General features: G+C 44.8%; 1 protein-coding gene across 3 annotated transcripts in view; it reads left to right on the top strand.

The window, feature by feature from the left end:
* The window catches only part of CNTN5 (contactin 5), a 661,907-nt gene that overhangs the window by 93,294 nt on the left and 553,108 nt on the right, over nt 1–15,505 (top strand). The window lies entirely within an intron of this gene.

Consider the following 15,505-nt stretch of genomic DNA (forward strand, 5'->3'; position numbering starts at 1 on the left):
AATACTGCGATAAAGGTAAAGGTAAAGGGAGGGACCCCTGACCATTACGTCCAGTCGTGACCGACTCTGGGGTTGTGGCGCTCATCTCACTTTACTGGCTGAGGGAGCTGGCGTACAGCTTCTGGGTCACGTGGCCAGCATGACTAAGCCGCTTCTGACGAACCAGAGCAGTGCACGGAAACACCGTTTACCTTCCCGCCAGAGCAATACCTATTTATCTACTTGCACTTTGATGTGCTTTCAAACTGCTAAGTTGGCAGGAGCAGGGACTGAGCGATGGGAGCTCACCCCGTCAGGGGGATTCGAACCGCAGACTTTCTGATCAGCAAGTCCTAGGCTGTGTGGTTTAACCCACAGCGCCACCCGCGCCCCACACACAATACTGAGATAGATGGACCAAATAGCTATGTTTCTATGGCTGGCAGTGCCTCTCCAGGATTCTGCTGGTGACTGAACCTGGGACTGTCTACATGAAAAAGTCAAAGCAGGTGCTCTACCAGACCTCCAGGCTTTCCCTATCATTGTCCAGTCCTATGTACTCCTGAAATATCTGTGAAACTTGCTGATTCAGTGGGTAGCACTGTGGTCCAAACCACTGAGCCTCCTGGGCTTGCTGATCAGAAGGTTGGCAGTTCGAATCCCCACAACGGGGGTGAGCTGCTGTTGCTCTGTCCCAGCTCCTGCCAATCTAGCAGTTTGAAAGCATGCCAGTGCAAGTAGATAAATAGATACCACTGAAGCGGGAAGGTAAACGGTCCATCACAGTGTTTCATTGCACCAGAAGTGGCATAGTCATGCTGGCCACATGACCCGGAAACCTGTCTGTGCACAAATGCTGGCTCCCTTAGCCTGAAAGTGAGATCAGTGCTGCAACCCCATAGTTGCTTTTGACTGGACTTAACCATCCAGGGGTCATAGAATCATAGAATCATAGAATCATAGAGTTGGAAGAGACCACAAGGGTCATCGAGTCCAACCCCCTGCCAAGCAGGAAAACACCATCAGAGCACTCCTGACATATGGTTGTCAAGCCTCTGCTTAAAGACCTCCAAAGAAGGAGACTCCACCACACTCCTTGGCAGCAAATTCCACTGTCGAACAGCTCTTACTGTCAGGAAGTTCTTCCTAATGTTTAGGTGGAATCTTCTTTCTTGTAGTTTGTATCCATTGCTCCGTGTCCGCTTCTCTGGAGCAGCAGAAAACAACCTTTCTCCCTCCTCTATGTGACATCCTTTTATATATTTGAACATGGCTATCATATCACCCCTTAACCTCCTCTTCTCCAGGCTAAACATGCCCAGCTCCCTTAGCCGATCCTCATAAGGCATTGTTTCCAGGCCTTTGACCATTTTGGTTGCCCTCCTCTGTACACGTTCTAGTTTGTCAGTGTCCTTCTTGAACTGTGGTGCCCAGAACTGGACACAGTACTCCAGGTGAGGTCTGACCAGAGCAGAATACAGTGGCACTATAACTTCCCTTGATCTAGATGCTATACTCCTATTGATGCAGCCCAGAATTGCATTGGCTTTTTTAGCTGCCGCGTCACACTGTTGGCTCATGTTAAGTTTGTGGTCAACCAAGACTCCTAGATCCTTTTCACATGTACTGCTCTCAAGCCAGGTGTCACCCATCTTGTATTTGTGCCTCTCATTTTTTTTGCCCAAGTGCAATACTTTACATTTCTCCCTGTTAAAATTCATCTTGTTTGTTTTGGCCCAGTTCTCTAATCTGTCAAGGTCGTTTTGAAGTGTGATCCTGTCCTCTGGGGTGTTAGCCACCCCTCCCAGTTTGGTGTCATCTGCAAATTTGATCAGGATGCCCTTGAGTCCATCATCCAAGTCGTTGATAAAGATGTTGAATAAGACCGGGCCCAAGACAGAACCCTGTGGCACCCCACTAGTCACTCTTCTCCAGGATGAAGAGGAACCATTGATGAGCACCCTTTGGGTCCGGTCAGTCAGCCAGTTACAAATCCACTGAGTGGTAGCATAGTCAAGACCGCATTTTACCAGCTTCTTTACAAGAATATCATGGGGCACCTTGTCAAATGCCTTGCTGAAATCAAGGTAGACTACATCCACTGCGTTCCCTTCATCTACCAGGCTTGTAATTCTGTCAAAAAATGAGATCAGGTTCGTCTGACATGACTTATTTTTCAGAAATCCATGCTGACTATTGGTGATCACAGCATTCCTTTCTAGGTGCTCACAGATTGTTTGCTTAATGATCTGCTCCAGAATCTTCCCTGGTATTGATGTTAGACTGATGGGCGGTAATTATTTGGGTCCTCTCTTTTCCCCTTTTTGAAAATAGGGACAACATAGGGTCCTTTACCTTTACTCAAGAAATACCTGTGAAACTTGCTGATTCATCTTCATCTCCCAGGTTTTTCAGTGCTCAAAGCTCTTGTAACTTTGCAGAAGTGGCCTCTCTGAATTTTTGGCTAAAACAAAGCACATTCTCTCTCAGCTGGTATTCTGAGGAAAAAGAGATAACAAAGTTTAGCTTCTTCGCCGCAACCCCAAAATGCTTTATTTATTTCTTCTAACAAATTAGTGTTAAAGGATGCTGGGGGGAGTTTGGTCTCCCCCCCCTTCTGTTTCCCGTAAAATAAATAAAGAAGGTTGTTTTTCTGTGCTTGCTCTTGAGCGCTTCAGAATGTTCCTTGACCTCTTTGCCACGGAGACCAGCGGCAATGGCTTTGTCAGTTCCATTAGCCTCCCTAATCTTGGGCCATTTAGTTCTAATGCAGTTGTCAGGAGGAATCTGTTACAGGCTCTTAGTTTTTGCCCAAGTGCTTCTCCAGCTAAGCAAGAACAATGTGGCGATGAGTAGAAATGGATTGGGGAGGGGAGGGGAAACTGGGACCTACAGGGGACATTAGAGAGCGGGGCATGAGGAATGAAGACTTTCCACCTGTCTTGCCTTCATTATACGCAAGCAGCGGGTGCCTCGTACATTGCTTATGAGGAGACGCTTCCGATACTGTTTTTGATATATTAAGACGAACAGGTAGACTGAACGCCAGATGAGACATAAGCCCACCAGTTTGGTACACAATATGTGATCAGATTGCTAAACAAACCCTTGGACATGTCTTCTGCTTGAAAATTTGGCAGCTTCTTGGGCGGACTTCCACCCAGCGAGATGAGAAAATGCTCACAGCATTACACTAGCCGTTTGTGGGTCCCTCCAGACTGGTGTGTTTGTTTGTTGGTTTGTGAGCAACATGCCATTGATGCAATAACAGCGCACAATCAGAGTGCTTTAGTGGCAGGTTTATATTGGACTGTTCATGCTTCGTTCCGCTTTATTAGTTGTTCTCTGGTGCTTCCTCGATGTTCTTCTGGAGGGGTATACTTTTTCCACTATAGCACAACAAAAGTGGGACAAAAATCGACAGCAAAACATTTGTGGTATAAAGAAAGTTACAAGGAAGTTACAGCAGAAGTTATGGGATTGGAAACAAAGGAATGTGGCTTCTCCTCCTCCTCCTCCTCCTCCACCACCTACTCCTCCTATTTACAGTGGTACCTCAGGTTACAGACACTTCAGGTTACAGACTCCGCTAACCCAGAAATAGTACCTCAGGTTAAGAACTTTGCTTCAGGATGAAAACAGAAATTGTGTGGAGGCGGCGTGGCAGCAGCAGCGGGAGGCCCCATTAGCTAAAGTGGTGCTTCAGGTTATGAACAGTTTCAGGTTAAGAACAGACCTCCAGAATAAATTAAGTTCTTAACCCAAGGTACCACTGTATTCAGTGACTGAGGAGGAGGTACCACTGTATTCAGTGACTGTATTCAGTGGTACTTCAGGTTAAGAACAGTTTCAGGTTAAGAACGGACCTCTGGAACGAATTAAGTTCTTAACCCGAGGTACCACTGTATTGCACTTATTCAGCACTTTTTAGTCAGGCTGCATTTATTTCCCAGCAAACACTGAAGCAGTTCCTAGCCACTTTGAGATGTAAGTGGAACCAAACTCTATTTTGATTTCAGCTTAGATTGGTTTTTCTAGGCAAATATCTGCATTACCTTGGTGAAAATATTTTGGGCTAGGAAGGGAAGGGAAGCCGTTTCTCCCGGGAGCACATCTGTGTGTAATGGAATATTCAGCTTAGCATGCATGTACCCTAATTTTAATTATTGAAACCTGGTTTTCCCCATCCCCATTTCACATGATGCCCCCAAGCAATTTTCCTCCTATTTAGAACCCACAAGTAGCAAAGAGCTAATAAAGCCATTTGACTCCATGGGCAGATAGTGCTGGATAGGACCACAGCTGGAGAAACCCTACAAGCACTTTCTCCACAGGCTATAATGAAGCAACAGCTAGGTTGCTGCTCCCAAACTGCTTAGATAGATGTATCTTCCAGGCTACGCTGTTTCAGTAGCTGTGCTTTAAATTCAGGTTTGGTACGGAAGAGGACTTGCAAAGAATCATGCACAGGGTTAAGCCTTTGGACTGCAGGACAATTCTGAGTGCCTGTCTGGGATGGCTTTAAAAGAGGACTTGACAAATTCATGGAAGATAAGGATAATCAAGAGATACTAACCATTCTAGCTATTCTCTGCCTCCGAAGTTAAAAATGGAAAGCATAATGCTGGTGGTCAACAGAAGAGGTTTAAAGACTCTCTCAAGTCAAATCTTTAAAAATGTAGTATAAACACCAACAACTGGGAAACACTAGTCTGCAAGCGCTCCAGCTGGAGAACAGCCTTTACCAAAGGTGCCATGGGCTTTGTTAAGACTATCTTACTCTGAGTTGAGTAACTGGAAACACCCAAAATTTAAGAAAAGAAATGCAATGTGCATTCCTGGACATTGTGGCAGCTGCGTGACATTCCACCACATGGTTCACAGACAAGGGAACCTTCCATGTATTGCAACTCAGCTTGGCTGTCTTCATTGGAAAACAGTCTTCACCAAAAGTGTCTTGGGCTTTGAAGACGCTTGAACTCAGAATGAAAGGGAGAAATGTGCTAAGAGGAAGGCACGCTTGGCAAACCCTCACCATGATCAACTCCCTCCAGGAAACTTATGTCCCCACTGTAGAAGGACATGTGGTTCCAGAATTGGCCTCCACAGTCAGTTATGGACTCACTGTTAAAACCATGTTTATGGAAGACAATCTTACTCGACTACGAGTGATTACCAAAGAAGAAGATGAAGTAATGCTAGAAGCCACATGCTAGCAGGTATCGCACAAACATCTGGTCAGCCGTTGTGAGAACGGGATTCTGAACTAAATGAGCCATTGGCATGATCCAGCAGGTTCTTCTTAAGGTCAAAGGTTAGAGTCATACCTGTGGCTCCACCCACTTTTACCTCTGGTACACAGGCCCCAGAAGATTACTGGGTTCCATATTCCTGGCCTAGTCTAAGCAATAAATTTGCTGTGAGGATACAATAGAACAGCCCAAATTATGCCACTTTTACCAGACAAATGAGATTCACGTTTTGTCTTTAAACTGCAGCAGTCCCCAAACCTTGTATTAGAAAGAAAGCATAAGAAGTCCAGCAATCTAAAGATTAGTTGCAAGTATAAAATCAATTCTGATTACAAAATTAAGCTGCTAAATAAGAGCACCTGGGGAAGGAGATAAAGTAGTGTGAAGCTTTTGGGCCTATCCTATCGCATGAAGATAAGAATATAATTGCTCCTTAAACAGTTAGCTGAGATGGCATTAGATAGCTGCATTAGCACCTTTAATTTGAAGGGAGGCGTGTTCTAAGGATGTGGGCTCTGGATTCTATTGTGCATTTACAGTGCTTTTTGACAGAAAGAAACGGTGCTGGTACTCACCATGGAGTTGTTACTGTACATGCCACACTTTTAACATTGGGGGGGAGGTGCCAGTACTGTGTACCTTTGAGTACCCCCAGAGAAAAAAGCACTGTGCATTTTCATCTGAACAAAACATGCTCACTTTCCCACAACCTGCCACAAAAGGAAACTCAAACAAGTTTGTACACAGCAAATCTTCAAGGTCAAAGTACAGGTCATTCAATACCACTCTAGGTCATTGGAAAACAGGAAGAGCCTGCTGGACCAGTGCTCCATCTTGTCAAGCGTCCCAACTAGATTGCAGAATCATTGAATTGCAGAGTTGGAAGGGACCCCGAGAGTCATCTAGTCCAACCCCCTGCAATGCAGGAATCTCAACTAAAGCATCCATGGCAGATGGACAGCCAACCTCTGCTTACAATCCACAGGACATGAGTGCATCAGCAGTCTTCCCTCCTGCAGTTTCCAACCACTGATACTCAGAAGCATAGTGCCTCCAACCGTGGGAGGTAGAACATTCCCGTAATAATAATAATAATAATAATAATAATAATAATAATAATTTATTTATATCCCACCCTCCCCAGCTGAAGCCGGGCTCAGGGCGACTAACAACAATAAAACAGTACAAAAGTACAGGACAAACAACACTCTAAAATCATTCATTATAAAATTAATTAATTCAAGCCACTGGCAACCATTGGGCCAGAGTTCTGCGAAGATTGCCGAGGGAGGGAGTCAGGCTGTGCCCTGGCCAAAGGCCTGGTGGAACAGTTCTGTCTTGCAGGCCCTGCGGAAAGATGTCAAGTCCCGCAGGGCCCTGGCTCGTAGTCTTTGCAAACCTTATCCTCTGAATTTCTCCAATCCTTTCAAATAAATAAATAAGTAAAAAATTCCACATTTGAACAGCTTAGACAATAATAAGTTTTCTTTCCCCCTTGTTCTCCTTTATTTATTTATTCTGACAAAGTAATAATCCTAAATAAATAAGAATAAAAATGTGCAGCCCACTCCCGAGACCATTCCGTTGTAACTATCCAACTTCCCAAAATTTTGACACCTCTTGCGATGGTTTGACGCCTTTCCGTTTTAACGGTACGCATTCCACAAACACCCACCACATCTTCCTCAAAATCATTTCTCCTGCATATTCCCCATCTTACCATAATGGTGCTAATTTATCATTCGTAGCTATATCCCACACCTCTTTATACCATTCTTCCATTTTATATTCTGCTTGCCCCTTCCACTTCCTAGCTATAATAATTCGTGCAGCTGTCAATAAATTTGTGAGCAAGTCCTTCATAGCCGGTGAACCTTCCACCCCATCATAAATTGATAATAATGCTACCTCTGGACTCTCCAATCGTTTTTTTAAACCATTCAAGAGGCTCAAATCCTGTAATTTAACCATGTACTAGAGTTCCCATCACCTCTGAACACTGGGTCTTGCTAGCTAGGGATGATGGGAGTTTTAGGCCCAAACCAGCCAGAAACCCAAGTTTGGGAAGCCCTGCATTAGAGCAAAGAAGGAGCAGCATATTCTAGCATCCTGATCATTCAGAGCTTAATGGTAGCTTCCTAGTTCATCTTTCTTGCTTGCACTATGGGAGGAGAGAAGTTGGGGTGCTGCTCTTTCACAATAAGCCATACAAATGCTGCCTCAGGCAGTGGTGGAAATAATAATGTGGTGGATCAAAATAACCATATGCCACCCCCCGGTCTGGTCCCAAAATGAGGGGGCATAATCTACAAGGTCCCAAACACCAAATAGGACTAGCTTTGAGGAGGCTGGCTGTCCTGGATGCATCAGTACACGGGCAAGGATTTCTGACTCCCAATTCTTTAACAAGAGGAAGAAAAGGAGGATTCTCCACCCATGCCTCCTGCCACCACATACTAAATTAGATGGCTGAAATGAAGAACAGCCAGGCCTAGGATCACCAGGAAGAGATTTTTTGCATGGAAGGATTCTGAGCTCAACAGAGTTCTGGTGCTTGAAACAGAGCCATACGCCCAGCAATTGTTCCACGGCACCATGTTCTTTCATTATAAGCTCATGTCTCGTGCGCCTGGTTCAGACTGGTGGGACTCAAAGGTCTGGCAAAACACAAAGTAGATCCTGCAAGCCTTTCCCTGCTGCGCACAGCAGATTGCAAGCAAGGATGCATTTTCAAATATTATGTCTGGAGGTGGATATGCATGCTGAAGAGCAATAATGAGAAAAGCACTCTGGGTGGGAGAGGAAGGAAGGTATCTTTACTCACCAGGAAATGCAAGAAAGCCTTCTGAGTATGAGTATGAGTATAACCCTATCCAGCTAAATGAAACCCTTACACATAACACCGGCCCTGAGAGATCTGATTTGGCTCCCAGTACGTTTCCGAGCACAATTCAAAGCGTTGGTACTGACCTTTAAAGCCCTAAATGGCCTTGGTCCTGTATACTTGAAGGAGCGTCACCACCCCCATCGTTCAGCCCGGGCACTGAGATCCAGCACCGAGGGCTGTCTGACGGTTCCCTCATTGCGAGAAGTGAGGTTACAGGGAACTGGACAGAGGGCCTTCTCGGTAGTGGCACCCGCCCTTTGGAACACCCTCCCTTCAGATGTGAAGGAAATAAGCAGCTATCTTATCTTTAAGAGACAACTGAAGGCAGCCCTGTTTAGGGACGTTTTTAATATTTAATGCTGTATTGTTTTAACACTCGATTGGGAGCTGCCCAGAGAGGCTAGGGAAACTCAGCCAGATGGGTAGGGTATAAATAAATAAATAAATTATTGTTAGTTCTTCTTCTTCTTCTTCTTCTTCTTCTTCTTCTTCTTCTTCTTCTTCTTCCACAACCCCTCAGTAGTGCATCCCTCCCTATCCTGGTGTTCAGGATTGCAGCTCCCATAAGCGCCAGCCAGCAAGGCGAAAAGTCAGGAATGATGGGCTTTTCGTCCAAAACTGGAAGGCACCAGGTTAGGGCATGCACTGGAGAACATCCCAGCAGATAACACCCATCTTTTTCTGTGTCACATTGCCCTTTATCACAGCTGTCCTTTGGTCAAAGATTGCAATATGGAGCCATTCATTTGCCTAAAAGCCATTGCTTTACATTGTCAACTAAACAGAAAATAACCATTGAGGAACTTCTGGCATTGGATCTAAATAGTGGCAGAGCTAGCTTTTCACTCTCAAATAAAATCTTGATGAGACATTACATTTTATACACAGCGGAGAGTCTCTGTTAAATGCTACCATATTTATATGCTAATTTTTTTAGCAGAAATCATTACACACTGTAATTTATGCAAAAATGGTGCAGGGAAAAAAAATAATTTCTCAAGCATCGCTTCTAAACCATTAATGTCAGTGTAAACAAAGCTCCCTGTTTAATACTATTAAGCATAATGTGCTTATTTATTTGCTTCTTTTTTATTAGGTGAAACCGATCAAGCCATATAATATAAAAGAGAGTTTGTTTTTAAAACTGCCGTATTTTAGTGTTTGTATAGTGGCCATGTTCAAACGGGAAAGCATCCGTGTTGAATTCTTTCAAAGTGTGAAATAAATGCACCATCCTAATCATTAGGGACTGGTGAGAAGCCTTTTTGTATATGTTTCCAGGGCGAGCTTATATCTATGTGTGTACAATCTAATGTGCATTGGCAAAAATTGCACGACCCATTTCCCTTATTGAGGAGGCAATCCTATGGCAAAATCCATAGCTTGGGAAGCAGCAGATCTCCAGCTCAGCCAGGTGATTAACTGCTCACCTGGACTCAGCCAGTGTTAAGTTAAGGGCCACCAAATGGAAGATGGAGGAAGCTTGTTTTCTCCTTCTCCAGAGAGAGTAGGACCTGAAGCAATGGCTCCATTTTAGAAGAAAGGAGATTCCATCTCAACATGTGGAAGAACTTTCTGATGGTAAGAGCTGTTTGACCGTGGAATAGACTCCCTCGGAAGGTGACGGACTCTCCTTCATTGGAGTTTTTTTAAGCAGAGGTTGGATGGCCAACTCTCATGGATACTTCAGCTGGGATTCCTGCATTGTGGGGCTTTGGACCCTCAAGACCCCTTCCAACTGTACAGTTTTATGATTCTAAGTCTCCTAACCCAGCTCAGCTGAAGATACTCCAGTGTAACTTGCCTATCCCAAATCAGCTGAGGCTCAGCTGGCTGAGCTGAGGACGCTTGTAAATATAGCTCAGTTGCTAGAGCGTGAGACTCTTAATTGCAGGGTCATGGGTTTGAGCCCCACTGTCAGGAGTATGTGCAGGAGCCAGGCCCTGTGACCAGTAGGGCTTTGCAGGACTGGGGCCTTCCTAAGGTTGTTCTGAAGAGGCAAGGCGCGGCCTCACAGGTGAGGCCGCTTGGTAATTCACTGCACCTGGTGACTAGAGCCAGGAAGGGATATAGGGTCAGCATTTCGCTTCGGCTCTTTGCCACAGCAACACGTTTCCTGTCTTGTTGCGTTTGGCTTCTTGCTTCCTGATCCTTGGATCTCGGCTTCTTGACTCCTTGCTTCTCGACCCTCGGTCCCTTGACTTTGTAACTCCCTGCTTCCTGACCCTCGGATCCCTGGCTTCTGGACTTTCATTCCTGCTCCCACCCCACCATTTTGCCCCTGGTCCCGATGTCCTCAGCTGGGACTTTGATTGCCCATAGACCAGACCGTGACACCCACATTGGGCAAAAGAGTCCTACTTTGCAGGGAGCTGGACTAGATGACGCTCATGATACCTTCTTACTCTTATATGATTCTAAGTCCTTCCAAAAGGGGCATTCTGGAGGTGTTGACGGGATGATGCCAGAGAGCAATGGCTTATTTTGGATCCTAAACAGGTTTGGTTTGGTCACTGGTAACCTGGCATTCTTCATCTTCTTTGGCGATCACTCGTAGCTTGAGAAAGAATGTCTTCCATGAATACGGTTTTAACAGTGAGTCTGTAAGTGACTGTGGAGGCCAATTCCGGATCCACACGTCCTTCCACAGTGGGCACATAGGTTTCTGGGTGGGAGCTGATCACAGTGAGGGTTTGCCAAGTGTGCCTTCCTCCTAGCACGTTTCTCCCTTGCATCCTGAGTTCGAGTGTATTCAAAGCCCATGACACCTTTGGTAAAGGCTGTTCTCCAATTGGAGTGCTCGCAGACCAGTGTTTCCCAGTTGTGGGTGTTTATACTGCATTTTTTAAAAGATTTGCCTTGAGACAGTCTTTAACCTGGCATAAAACCCTGTTTTAAAGTCTTGTGTTCCCTCTGCCAGATTTAGGCAGAGCAGCAGAAGCAGCTCCACTGCTGAACCGTGTCTGCTGTAACATTATGCCAGCTTAAATTAGCACTGTCTTGCTTTACACCAGTTTAGGATTGCTCCCTAAATCAGGAATGAAAAACAGGATGTTCACCAATACACACTACACTTTTTACATGTTGTTGCTATTGGCATTCATGTGAAGAGGGTGTCATGCGCTGGATGGGTTGAAGGAGCTATGTAGACTTGCTCTGCACCACATATGAGCGAGATCAAGAGGGAAGCACCATCTGAACTAGCCTGTGTTGTTCTGCCCACAAGCTGTTGGTCAAAGCAAGCACATCGCTTATGATGAAACCCTGGCAACTCTTTGTTTTCCTGACACATAAAACCGCTCAGTTTATTGCACTCTTTTAAACGGCTTTGATCTTTTGAATATTCTCTTTTAGCCTCTGATGCAAGTTGTTGTGATCTTGCATTTAAATCTGGCCTCATTTTCCTGCAAACATTTAGGTGTGCTTTTAACTATTCATAAAACATTGTATTATTGGTAAGGAAATAAAAGTAATGGGTTTTCATTAAAGCGTGCATTAAATAAATGTCAGCTTCTACTTTAAAAATATAGCTGGGGCTCCACAGTCGCGGCTCCCTCTGGTTAGTTCGAACCGATGTGTAGGATTCAGCCCTGCTGTTCCATCCCTTTGCATTAGTGCTGCTTGTTTCAAATCCCAACACTGCAGGGATCCAGCCCTACAATGAGGGATAGGGGAGAAATCTGATTCAATAATGGCAAACCAACCTAATTTGCACTTTCTGAAACACAGCTGTCCTTTGAAATTTGCAATTCCTGGCATTCTGCAAGTGATGTCTTACAAGTATTCATTTATTTCAGTCAATAACCAGTTGAGGAGGAGGGAAGAAAACAAAATACACAAAACACAGTATGGTATATCAAGTACAATATTAAATATAGAATTTAAAAAAGGATGTAAAATATAAAAAGTGGGAAATATAAAATGATTATATTAAAATGCTGAGGAACAACTTACAAGTCTTTTGCATTACAAAAATGCACAGCATAGTGTGTATAGGAATGCAGATATTTAGTGTAAATAACAGACCCCCTCTCCACTGTGTCCCTATTTTCCAAGGACAGTCCCAGATTTACAGAAGCTGTCTTGCTTTTCCTTAGGATTTTCAGCAGATAATTGTTGGGAAGTATAGAGTTATGTGGCCCCCCAAGCTGAGGAGGTAAGTAATCATGCATGCTTTAGAAGGCAGCCCTGTATAGGGAAGATACTAATACTTAATGTTTTATTATGTTGATATATATGTTGGAAGCCACCCAGCATGGCTGGGGTAACCCAGTCAGATGGGTGGGGTAGTAGTAGTAGTAGTAATTAATAAATAGAATAGTTTGTCCCTATTGGAGGGTATGATATAAGAATACATTACTTCAACTGGTCAAAAATTGCAATGGCCAGATCACTGGAGTTCCTTTGGAACTCATGCATCATTTGTGTTAAAACAGCTGCCAGTTCATTTCTGGCTACAATCTAAGCTGCTGGTGTTCAAAGCCCTAAACAGCTTAGACCCCACATATCTGCAAGACAACCTTCTTCCCTGAAGGGGTCCTCACAGATGTCAAGATATGCTAAAGAGACCCTCTTCACCTTGGTGTGTGTGTGTGTGTGTGTGTGTGTGTGTGTGTGTGTAAAATATTTCAAAGACCCACCTATTCCTGTAATTTTGTTTGCGTGACCAGGCGTGACAGCCCCAGCCCCCAGGGGACGTGGGAAAGGAAATAAAGACTCTGACAATGTTATGGAATTAAAATTAGGCCACAACTTTATTCAACTTCCAAATGTAGGAAGACGTTGGCTTAGGCCTTGGATGTGTATCCCTCCCAGCTCCCCAGCCAGGGAACTGGGGCACATCAGGGTAAATGGGATATGGGGGTGCTCTGCGCAACGTAAATGTAGGTAGGCAGCTGTAATGGTTCTAGGGATTGCTTGTGCGTAAGTTGCCTTTACTCATGGCTAGCTTGCATGGTTGAACCCTTTCTGACAGAGCAGCCCCTATCTCGTGGCTGCCTCAGTCGCTGGCAGAATCCGTCAGTGGGCGTTTCTTAAACCGCTTCCAACATAAAAGCTGCTTGACACCCAGTCTCCTCCCCCGTTGCCTGCGCGAAAGCTTTTTGCGCACGGTGGGTGTGGGCAACGGAGCACTAGTCCCCTCTCCGCTTGTCTCCTGCGAAGAGTCCTGGAGCCACCTCTCCGCTTCCTCTATCTCCTCCCCCTTCTCCATTGGTGTTACGCTGATTTCCTTCCCCAGCGTATGGGCTATCCCTCCTCCTACTGGGACCCTCTCCACCATCATCCGGGAGCCCTCTCACCTCCTCCTGCTCTGATGGCAGTTCCCTGACAGCAGCCAAGCCCATATTCCTGAACGCAGGGTAGTTCACTGACAACCTTTCAGTGTATGGCCAATGAAACCCATTTATGTAACACCTTTAAGACAAAGGGGACAAAGGACAAAAATGGTAGATAGGTGAAATTCGCACACTGAAGTGTTCTATTTGCATGAGAACTTTCTGAAAATTCATAAACTTGTGTGGAAATGTGGAGCGCTGAACTTAAAGATTTGAGGGGAAGGAGATGACAAATGGGGATAAACCAAACTGACACATTTGCCCACCCCTAATCCTCACAGCAACCCAGAAAGTGAGGTTGTGTTGAGCAAAACGTACTACCCAAATTACTCTGAGAGCTTCATGACTGAGTGGAGCTTTGAGCACAGATATCTCTAATTTTAGACTGACACTTCAACATCAGTTCTATGGGAAAGCCAGGTAAAATTCCCTAAAATAATAAATCATGACTAAACAATGGGCAAAAAGGAAGGGGGGAAAACACATCCACAGATAGGAACTGCGTGAGTGAGAAAGAAAATAACATTGCTTCTACTGGGGGCTCATGAAGATTGCTTCAGGAAGCCTTGTGAACTCACGGCTCGCCCTTTCAAGTCGAAATGGTTGTCACAGCTAATCTGGCATCCGGTTTTTGTGTCATTCCAATATATCACCAGGGGGTTTATTATCTAAGAGGGATTTTACTTTATTTTTTAAAGAAGGAAAGATGAAGGCCTCTCCTCCATTCGGAACACATTCTATTTTTCCAATTTGGTATCACACGCCGGTGGCAGAAGCGCACATGGGGACCGCATACTAAAAAAAAAACTCCCAGAGCCTGGAGTTTGAAACATGGCAGTGGGCATTAGCAGTGTGGCAGATGAGATGCCACAACCGCGCTCGGAATTGGAAGATGAAAGGCTTCTGGATGAAAGTGCCGTTTCAAGGGAAGCTTCCGCCACTCTGTTGTGTTCTGTGATTCTCTGTGGAATTCTGACTTCCCCACGATGCTTGAATTTTTCAATGGGCTTGTCCTATGCATTCTCCTCAAAAGATGCTTTTCTGGTATGGAAAGCTCAGACAGAGTACAAGGGGATGAAATGAGAGCCAATATTTGCATTTCCTCTTTGTCTCCTTTCTTAGGAAACTCAAGGGCTACTGCTAAATCTTACAACTTTTCAGTGTTTCATACGATGCCCTGCTGTTTTGCTGCCAGTTCATTATAGTCCCTGGTTCCATCTCAGACTTTCAGATGTCTTGCAATGCTGTTATCTAACTGTGCGAACTGGAAAGATTTCTGCATTTCTGCAATGACCTCACCCACTTGGGAAGATGCAAAACTGGAACCATTTTGGACTCAATGGCCTCTGCAGGCTATTTATTTGTAATAGGGTGTTTATGTAGCAAAGGGACATCACTACCAGTCCTTGTCTGGAATACTGCAGCATAGCAACAGCTGATCATGGCTGGTGGGATTTGCAGAGAGGTGATGGCTAGAAAGCAGTCCGAAGGGTGAGTGAACTTTTTTTCAACATGAGGTGCGCATTACCTTCTGGGCAATCTTGCATCATCCACATGGTGGTAGTGGGAGAGGCCAGAAGCTACAGTGGGCAGAGCAGCATGTGATGGGCGCGTTGGTACTTTTTCCTCTCACACCATTGGGCCCGCTCTCACTCAGACAAATTGCCCCCACCTTACTGAAAAACCCTTTACCCGAAGATTTCTTTTCCTTTCCTCTTTAAATTCTATCCCAGAGTATCCTGCTAGTAAGTTGGCGTCTCAGACAGGTTTTCTTTAAATAAACAATAAGGCAAGATAGTATATAACACAAATGGATTAAACTTAGGTTACTTCAAGAATACAGTGCGATTTCACTTTAATTCGCCCTCAGTTGTTTCTTTGCATTATAGGTTTGGTTCCTTTATCCAGCAGTTCTCAACCTGTGGGTCCCCAGATGTTGTTGGACTACAACTCCCATCATCCCTGAGCTCTGGCCTTGCTAGCTAGGGGTGATGGGAGTTGTAGTTCAACAACATCTGGGGACCCACAGGTTGAGAAAGGCTGCCTTTATA

This window comes from Podarcis tiliguerta (genome assembly GCF_965153285.1).
Source record: "Podarcis tiliguerta genome assembly, chromosome: 4".
NCBI classification, from domain to species: Eukaryota; Metazoa; Chordata; class Lepidosauria; order Squamata; family Lacertidae; genus Podarcis; species Podarcis tiliguerta.